Raw genomic sequence first — 6711 nt, 5'->3', positions numbered from 1 at the left:
CCCGCTTCGTAGTTTCCCGAAACGAAACATCTAAACAGAACAAAACAACAAACAAACAAACAAACAAACAAAAGCTCTGGTGGACTGACAGAGCTTTCTTTCTAAGAACCCCAGTGTACTGCCAGCGGCGGTTTGTTCTGTTCTCTGCCTTTACCGGCACTTTCCGTCATGTGGTGGAACATCTGCTGTGTCCAGTCAGATTACGACAGCTGCACGCTACCAAACGCCAATGTCAAACAGCACATGTCCCTGTCTGGGAAATGTCTACACAATTCTGCATTATGGTTCTGCACAGACAAATACATATATCTGACCCCCTCGACAGGCAAAAGCCTTTTCTTTTAGCGATTTGTATGTAAATAACACAAATAACACGGAACAGACTTTGAGCGTGGTTACCTGAAACCACACTTTTCTCTCTGTTTATAAACAGAATGGACCAGGTGCCATTAGAACACATGGCATTAACGGCGATCTGTCTCACTCATACGAAAAAACAATCACCTAACTACATCGAGCGTTAAGTCCGTTATAATAGACAAACTGCGTCGAGTGCTCTCTCTCTCGCTCAGAGCACGAGTGCCTAACCACCGCAGTGATTGACCGTCCTCACCAAGTCAGTACAGCCTCAGAGCCCATAAAGGCCGTCGTGAATGAATACTTTAAGCAACAAATTAGATCACAAATCACGGCTGCGAAATATAGGAAGCCGTGATGCAGACTAGGGGGCTTGGCCATTGAGTTGATCGATCTGTGATATCTGGGAGCGAGACAACTGCGCATCAATCAAACTTCTTATTGGACGCCACTGGAGATGGAGGAGGCACCATCTGTTGGGCTTTATCGTAACAGGTGACGAAAAAAAACTCCCTCTCCATCTGCAGCTCGCATGTCTCCCTTACGTTGAACGTTTAAGGCCTGCTGTAAAAAAAAATAAAAATAAATAAAAAAATCGGAACACAAAATGAGCTGTAAAATCGCGAGGAACATATTGGAAGAATAAGTCAACGTGTGACATCTTAGGTCTGAAAAATCTCTCTTGTAGCCCTCCGTTGCAAGTTTTCATTATCTCAATGTGATCTATAGAGAAAGGGTGTTAAAGGTGAGGAGGAGGGGTCAATTAAACTTGGTAGTTTCAAACAAAGTAGCGGTTAGTGTTGAAGACAAGTACGTGAAGGGGTATTGGGAGTGGGGTGTGTGTGTGTGTGTGTGTGTGCGTCTGTGTGGATGGAGGGAGGGGGCACAGAGGCGGTGAGAAGTTCTCAGCTCTTGTATCAAAGGCCTGGAGAAGATCAATCAAGCGGAATAGCTAAAAGACCTTTCAATGAACTTCCTTTAATCTCCTCGCAATGTTACAATCGAACTGAAAGTTAGCGTCATAAAATGGAGCCCAGGGGTTTAATAACTACCCCAGTGCAAAGTGTAAATCTTTAATAGGGGGCAATCTAAGCCTACGGCAAAATTTACACACACACACACACACACACACAAACAGCCCTGATAACACAATATGAATTGGAGAGCAGAGGTCATTTCAGGATAAGGCTAATTTGTCCTGTCTCTCAGGCAACGTGCCCCGATGGTAAACATTCATAATATGATTAAAATCAAACTCTCGATACACAATAAACAATTTATCATAAGCCCTAAAGGCAAACACACAGAGGAAACAGAGACGCTTCCAATAACGTTGACTTGGTAACTTTAAGACTTAAAGTTTGGCCTGATGGTGATACAGTGATAGTAACATGATAAGTATTAAAAGTGAAGATTCAGGTTCCAGTGTATGACAGTTGTGGTGATTTCATCGTGGTGAAATGTATTGTTCCTTGTGTTCCAGAGGTGTAAATCACTTTTCAGGAGTATAGCTTTAATAATGTGAAGACCTACTGTCGTGAAGAATTTTTGCGTCTGTTTGTGCGTTTGTAATTTTTTCAGTTGCATTACTTCATAATAAAAGGAAACACTCATTTAGCATAGTGATGTAATGTCAGTGTCCCATCATACAGCGTTCTTAAGCTGTCAAATGCTCCATGTTTTCTTAAGGCTGTGTTTTGGAAAACAATCAGTTCCCATCACACCACAGGGAGACAAAAGGAGAGAGAGAAAGAAAGAGAACAGAAAGTGAACATTTTTTGAGGAGGCAATTAGAAGGCCGAATTGTGTGACGGCTCCAATTGCGGCTAATGACGGATTGTTGATCATTGCTGACGACACAGGGCTGGCTTTGTGTGGCATGGGAGAACAAGTGTGTTTTCACAGCAGGCAGGAGAGTTTGTATGGCTTTACAGTGAATGGACCACAATCAGGTCCCTTTAAAAAAAAAAAAAAAAAAAAAAATCAGGCACTAGCGTCTCTGCGGCCAAACGTCGTGCTACAAATTAGCGGTATTTGTCAGGAGAACTCCAGTGGATGCTGTGGTGAGAATGGCTCATAATTAGTCCTCATTTGTCCTGCAGAGTCTTTCAAAAGCCTTAGACGAGTCAAAACCGAGTCAAAAGACGTCACTGCAGGAGTGGTTCGGTTCTTCGTCAGGTCATCGATTCAGACCACTGCTACAATCGACTTTTGCGCAGCGGAACATGTTTGCTCCTCTACAGTTACACTCTGATACCACTCAAGACCAGCAACAGAAGTGAAGTTCAGGTCAATACAAAAACAAAAAAACAAAGCAAAAAAAAAAAAACCCTCGATTGGAAGCCCTGTGTGGATGTGGTTGCAGGAATCAAACGTTGCTTAACAAATAAAATGGAATTCACAGCACCCCACTCCCCGAATCGCTCTATACACACACACACACACACACACACACACACACTGACGATCATGGTTTTCATTTTAAACTTGTTTCTTTCAAAGTGTTTCCTTTCATGTTTATTACATATGCTCATACAGTATCTTGCATATGTGCGATGTATCATCCTTTTACGTCCCCAAAACAAAGAGCAGTTAAATGATTATGTAATCTGGGCTTAAAACCAGAAACTGCCTGACTCCGGAAACCCACACAGAACAGGAGAAAGAACACACAGAACTCATCTCTAAAAGCCAACCTGTAATACAACTGCACATACACACACACTAACACACAAACACACACAAAAAAAACCCCCCACCAAACAAAAAGACCAAACAAAGCAAAAAAAAAAAAAAAAACCCACTTAAACTATAAATATCTAATTAACAGCCCTTAGTGGAATAGATGCAGTGATGTGGACTGCATTAATGCTTGCAGTATTGATTCTGTTTGGGAAGTTTGCGGCCTGGTGCTGGGAAAGGGGGGGGGGGGGTTCTAAGGCTGTGCGGACCCTGGCGTCAGGCGGCCGGAGAGGCTAGCTGTGGAGCGCCAGACGACGGCAGACAGGGAGGAACCAGCGCGATGCTTTTTTAATGGGATGTGTTTCTCTCCGTTAACCGACGAGCGAGGCTCCAGGCTCTGAAACTCAAGCCAAGGCCCGGTGCGTTTGTTAAAACCTTTCACATATTAGACGTATCTCATCTACGTTGGCCTGCACTACAATCCCACCAGATTTCACTTAGGAATTTTTTTTTTTTAAATTTTTTTTAAAACTATTTATTTTCCACCCTTCATCATATTTTATGTTGGCCTTGGAGGCTTTTTCTATGTGTTTTGAAAAGATAACTTATGACTGAGAGACTTGCATAGGCTTCTTTCTCTCTCTCTCTTTCTTTCTCTCTCTCTCTCTGTGTATCATATTTTAATGTGAGATGCTCTCCCAGGCACATGTGCATGTGAGAATGAATCATGCTCTCCATATGTGCAGATGTGCATATATACAATATTGTGCATGAATATGTCTCTTTCTTTCCCTCTCTTTCTGAACATCAGTGTCTTTGTGTGTATGTGTGTGTGTGTGTGTGTATGTGTGTGTGTGTGTGTGTGTGTGTGTATGGCATGCACGCCCCCCCCACCCCCTCAGTATGTTCCCGTTTTCTGGCAGTCTCTTCAGCTTTAGCTTCATTAAGAGCTCAGTGCATGGTGCTCACGCCTGACTGCCTCTGGTTCCACTGTCCTTGAGAGATACAGAGGTCTTTGTGTTGCCTTCCTGCCTCTTCCCCCTGCCTCTCCTTGGATAGATCACCCTCGCATGGGCTTCCCACTGACCTTGGCTTTCACACACCTCACATACACTTACCCCCACAGCCAGAGAGAACAAAAATGCCAGACCTTCAGTTTCTTTGCCTTGAATTAATGGTAAAGAATGCCTGGAATTAGCTTGGAAATTGAAGTTGGAGATTTTTTCAGGGTTTTTTTTTTGGTGTTTTCTTTTTTAGCCTCCATGTCTTCCAGGGCCAAGTGGTGGAAATAACTGAAATCACGTTTTGATGTTATATATTGTGTCTCCAGTAAATATGTTGAGGCGGAACATCCATTCAGGGCCAATGTCACGGAAAAAAAGAGATCCGGTCTCCTATACTAATGTACTAATTAATATACGGTTGTCAAGGACAGAGGTTACATGATTATGACATCATCACCCAGACTAATCTCACACAGATTTGACCTTTCAGGTCTGAATATAAAACTGTATCAATAAGCCGTTAGAGACCATGCTATCTCATAAAGACAGATAGTTAAAGGGTGTTGTTTGGGGCCAACATGAAGTGAAAGGCTGACTTCATTTTAAAACGTGACTGTATTGATTATATAACATGGCCATGAGCGCTTTACTGCTTTCATAAAATATATATCATATATTAGCGACAATGGCAAAGAGCCTCCCTAAAGCAAATTTATTTTTAACAAATAAATTATTTCTAATTTGTGCTAAAAAAAAAAAAAAAATCCATGGCACACACAGTTCTGCACGAATGCTACACTCTCGCTAGAAATGAAATGAACTGACAAATGTATTTCCAACTATCACTCTTAAGCCTTTAGAGACTAGCAGTTTTTGTTGACTGTTAAGGCAGTTAACACCGCTGTACTTCGTAATGTAAGGTAAGCAGGTAAACACGTCATAGGTGAAGTGCTGCTCTATCATGCAATAACATATGTGAATGCATTCTGGCAAATAAGCATCCAGGAGTGGAGAGCAAAATTACGCTTCAGATATCACGCATTCATAAAGGAAAACGTCCTTTTGGAAAAGCAACAATATTAATAGCCTTACTTCTAATCTGATTTTTATCACAGCTAATACAGTTGAACCGTACTTCATAATTAATGACACCAATCTTACAATGCATCTGCACTGCCTGTTGCCAGGGGTTACCATATGCCACAGAGTTTTAAACACTGTTTTCCAGCCTCTGTGAGTTTTCACTCTTAGCAAACTCAAATACAAATGAGTTTATAATTCATAAGCTTTTCTGATAAATTCAAAGCGTAATCCCAGTTAGACAATGAGTGGCGTACGAAGCAGACGGTTCCATTAAATCTAATGTCTAATAAGGCAACGAGATGTGCAGACGGAGGGTATTCATATCTGCACTTAACGTCATATTCCCAAACAGAGTTCAGGTACTGTCTCTTTTGGGAACTCACTGTACGAAAATGAAGAGAAAAAAAAAGAAAGAAAAAGAGAAATGAAGCCAGCCATCTTAGGGGAAGAGAGCTTTTTTTCAGGAGAATTCCCAGGGTTTGTTGAGATAATGACACCAATCAGTTTTTCCTCTCTTGCAGAGACCCCCAAGGCAAAGACACACACACACACACACACACACACAAACCACAACACATGTTTCAGTACAGACCTGTAAGATTTATGTTTGACTAGTTTTAATGTGAGACTCTCAACAGAATCATCCAATTTACCAGAAGAACGCTGAAAACAGGGCAGAGTGATCACTCATTGACTTATTCATTGAATTTATGAGCTACTCTGACTCACTGTGAGGATTAGTCTGTCACCATTAGCAACAATAAACAAAACAAAACAAATAAACAAACAAACAAACAAACAAAAAAACACCTGATAATTATTGAACTGTACAGATTTTTCCTCAGAGGGTTCCTTAAGGTGTGTGTGTGTGTGTGATAATTTAATTATTAATTATCATTTAATTATCATAAATATTGACTTTTCAATAAAAGAAAGAAGGAAGCTTGTCAGTGAATGTATAAATAACAGCAGTAACTTTAAAGCGGAGTGTCACGTGTAGGATACCAAAAGCTTTAGTGAACATCTTATACAGCCTGCTGAATTGTTTTCTTAACAAGCTGTCTGAAAATGGCTTTCATTGAACGAAAAAAAAAACCAAAACCCGACCATATTTTTGTCATAATACAAATGTGGATTGATCTGACATTTTCTTAGGATTAGCGAACACTGCAAGCTATCGGGCCAAGACTTAAACGTTGTGACGACTTTATCCGACGTCAAATAACAACGCGAGCTGAGTCACCGGCGATGACCTTAAAACTGACGTCCAGACAATACGTGAATCGGGCCTTTTTCTCTCTCTCTCTCTTTTTTTTTTTTTTTTTTGCCCTTCAGGGCATTGACGAGACAGTATGAATCGTGAAAGTTTGCTACTCCGCTGTCAGCCGTTAGCGCGATAAAGTCGCTACTTTTTGCAATTATCCTGGTGGCATTCAAGGCGCCAGGATCTAATTATTTTCCTGGCATTGCCCAGCGAGCCTTAAAGGTTAATTACTGTCCGTCTGCGCGATACTGCTTGCTCACAGTAATCATTTGCGTCTACCCTTGTCAGAAAAGACAGCACCTAAAGCTAGCATGCTTCTTG

This window comes from Chanos chanos, chromosome 12, assembly GCF_902362185.1.
Source record: "Chanos chanos chromosome 12, fChaCha1.1, whole genome shotgun sequence".
NCBI classification, from domain to species: domain Eukaryota; kingdom Metazoa; phylum Chordata; class Actinopteri; order Gonorynchiformes; family Chanidae; genus Chanos; species Chanos chanos.
Note: the sequence above shows the minus strand (reverse complement) of the source record.